General features: G+C 41.3%; 1 pseudogene; it reads right to left on the reverse strand.

Annotated features, from left to right (window-relative positions):
- Positions 1-247: 247 nt before the first annotated feature.
- LOC110219129 (vacuolar protein sorting-associated protein 37A pseudogene) lies at positions 248-1,352 on the reverse strand (annotated as a pseudogene).
- Between the last annotated feature and the right edge of the window lie 2,346 nt (positions 1,353-3,698).

A 3,698-nucleotide genomic window follows, 5' to 3' on the forward strand; every position in this document is an offset into this window, starting at 1 on the left:
AGAATAGCAGCAGGAACTTAAATATGGTAAAGACTTTATCAACAATAAATACAAATGATATTTTTAGTGCAAAGAAGGCAAAATAATTTCTCAAAGATAATAAAAGGCATCCAATTTTATACAGTTAATCTCTACTACATAATACAACCATTAGGATGAAATGTCTGTTTGCAAATCACATGTATTTAAAATGTACTTAATTGGGACCTTTCATTATTCTCTTGGCAGTTTATGTGTTCAGAAAAATCTAAAGGTGAGCATGAAACCGGGTGCACGTGGCAATGACCTGCTGAAGCTTCTCCTCTGTGTCTCTGTGACAATGGCAAATTGTTCCTTTTCCACGAAGCTGATGAAAAACATCATCTATTTCCATTTTCCCCTAGAGGAAATCCTCTGCGCAAGTGTCTGACTCCTCCTTGGCCTCGTGGGCCACCACTTTCAGCCTCACCTGGAGGGCTCTCGAGCTGCAGCTCTAGCTAAACTCATGCTGCCTTTGCATTTTCTTTTCAGAGCCCGATTTCATCTGACTGAGCCGTTCATGCTTGTGTAGGACTGTCTGACTTTTCGCCTCCAGGATGGGCCCTAAAAGCAGATTTTTTTTTCAGGTAAGATCTTCGATGCTCTTTACCAAAGTAGTCCTTGTCGATAATGTCCTGCTTCAGCTGCTGCAGAATCCAGAACTGCTCTAGGAAAACTGCTTCTTGTTCATTCATATCTGTTAATTGCGACAGGCTGAGCTCTGAAAGTACTCGAAACGCATCAGGGATATCAGAAATCTTGTAATCGCACCCATTCGGGCCTGTCTGCATCAGGGCATCTGTAGTGGGAACAGGGAATGGAAGACTGGAGAGGAAACCGTAGGAGGGAGTAACATGTATGGGGGTGGAATAACTTGAAGCTGGAGACAAAGTTATCAGCAACTGGTACAGAAGCCATAGGTCTTTTTGCTTCTTGTGGAGAATACGCGGGAAGAAATGGAACACCCTGAGCAGCATAAGGAGGCATTCCCATTGGGCTACTGTACAGGTATGGAAATGCTGACCTGGGAGCTAAAACTGGATGATTCTTCCAAAACTCATTCAAGAGACTTTGAATAATTTTTCCAAGGTCTGAGTGCATGCTAAAGTTGTTTACATACATCCCATGTTTGTCCATTAAATGATGTGGTATAGGAAGGTAAACACTGATCAGAGGTTTTTCCTGAGGAAACTAAGTAGGAAGGTATTAATGTTAATTGTAAGGTTGTTTACTGTGAATGGCATTTTGTACTCCACATCTTTCTGTATTTCAGCTATACCGGTGTGTGCACCGATCAGGGACCCGATGAGTCACTGCTTCTGCTACTGAAGGCTGGTGAGATCCCCATTCTGACCCCACCGTCCCCTCCTCCCCCATTATACCTCCCCGCTCATCTGCAGGCAATGCGCCTCTATTGTTCAGCAGACAGAGTTAGCTCATGCATTGGCTGAGGCCCTCAGGGCTCTGGCGGGCTGCTGCCTGGATTGCCAGGGCATGTCAGGCTCCGGGGTTCGCTTGCTTGCTCCTTGCCGGCTCCTTGGTTGGTAAGGTAGGAGGGCCACCACTGCCACTGCCATTCCGCCACCTTCTGCACCTGCCCATCGTTCGTTATACTACAATATTATTTCATCATAATGATATACCACAATTTGTTCAGCCATTCCACAATTCATGGACATCCCCCAAATTTCCAATTATTTGCAACCAGAAAACAGTTGCTACAAATGTTCTTGTCCATATAGGTCCTCCTCCTCCTTTTCCTTCCCCTCCTTCTCCTCCTCCTTCTTCTCCTTCTATCTCTTTTGTGATACAGACCTAGTAGTGGTGTTGCTAGGTCAAGGGGTATGCATGGTTTTAAAGCCCTTTGGGCATAGTTCCAAATTTCTCTGCAGAATAGTTGAATCAGTTCACAACTCCATCAACAATGCATTAATGTCTCATTTTTCCCACATCTCCTCCAACACTTGTAACTTTTCTTTTCTGTTCTATTAGCCAATTTAATAAGTATGAGATAGTACCTCTGAATTGTTTTAATTTGCATTTTTTAAAAATGGTATTTTTTAAGAATACCATTTTTAAAAAGGTAGCTTTGGTTACTTCATCTGAAAATTGCTCTTTTTTTTTTATCAATTATCAATAGGGAAATGGTTCTTATTTTTATAAATTTGACTTAGTTCTGTCTATGTTGGAGAAATGAGGCCTTGATCAGAGAAACTTGCTTCAAATTTGTTTTCACAGTTACTATTCCCTCCTCATTTTGTTTTCTACTGTGGTTGTAAGGAGACAAGACAAAGCATCACACTTGAGAGGTGGACAGGGAAAGGCCTCTACTCAGACCTAACTATGGTGATTGTTCTTATTGATCCAAGTTGAGTTCGTATGGCAAGATGGATGTCCAGGGAACTTTGTTAGTTTGAGAAATGCAAAGATTGTATTTGAAGTTTCAGCAGACCTAAATGACAATGATTTTAGTGGCCAATAGAGCAGGAGTGTTTAAAGGCCATGTGAATGGCTAAAGAGATAAGAAGCATAAAAACAGCAACCCAAGAACTATGACATCTCCAGGGAGTTAGATCCCTGGTGGCCCCTCAAAAAGTGCTGGTTATGGAAGTGACAAATTCATGGACCCTCCAGTACAAGTTGGGTTGTACATCCATAAGGAAGATTCAGCTAAGAAGATCTAAATCAGGATTCCATGAACAGAGAAAAGGAATCAGTGCTAGGAGTTGTGAGGTACCCCTCATCTCACTGGTCTCTGTCCTTGTGTCTCACTACAATTGAATTTTAAGTTTGAGTCTATTTTCCAAGAAGCTTTGTGTGTGTGTGTGTGTGTGTGTGTGTGTGTGTGTGTGTGTGTGTGAGAGAGAGAGAGAGAGAGAGAGAGACAGAGACAGAGACAGAGAGACAGAGAGAGACAGAGACAGAGAGAGAGAGAGAGAGACCGAGAGAGCCAGAGCGAAGGAGACAGAGGCAGAGAGACAGAAATATGACAGAGATGCAAATGAGAAGAGGGGGAGGTGTAGGGAAAGTTGAGGAGAGGAAGTAAGGAAAAAGGAGGGAAAAGGAGAGAAAGAGAGGAAAAGGTAATGAAGGGACAGTTCAAAAATAAAAGAAAGAAAGAAAGAAAGAAAGAAAGAAAGAAAGAAAGAAAGAAAGAAAGAAAGAAAAAGAAAGAAAGAAAGGGGAAAATAAGCAAGAAATATTTGTTTTCTATTTGGATTTAGAAAACTAAAAAGTTAAAGGTACAGAAAATAGTATCTCCTACCCACCAGGGAAGTGGTCCTTCTTGGTAACTACTGATAGCAAAGCAGGCATGCTATTTATTTGTCACTTCCAAGTTTGCCCTAACTTTTGAAAGTGTTTTTCTGCATACCAAATGGTTCAGTGTATCAAACTGCTGAAACCAAACTTCTGAAGTTATGGAATGCTATCATGACTTCTGGCTTCTCTTTCCCTCTTTTGTGATTGCTATTTTTTTTTCCTCTTGATTCCCATTAATGGTTGGTTGCTTTTCTCAGAGGAAGAAGATTGAAAGGGTAGACCGTAAGTGGTGACATCTGCTTCAGATCACACTGGCAATGCCCTTTTTTTTTCATTACTTGCTTTGATATTTTCTTTTCTTTCCTTTTTTATTTTGAGTTAAAGAGCACTACAAATTGAGGTAGTTTGGATAGGCAGTA

Source organism: Phascolarctos cinereus, unplaced genomic scaffold (genome assembly GCF_003287225.1).
Source record: "Phascolarctos cinereus isolate Bilbo 61053 unplaced genomic scaffold, phaCin_HiC Scaffold_4;HRSCAF=312, whole genome shotgun sequence".
In the NCBI taxonomy this organism is placed as follows: domain Eukaryota; kingdom Metazoa; phylum Chordata; class Mammalia; order Diprotodontia; family Phascolarctidae; genus Phascolarctos; species Phascolarctos cinereus.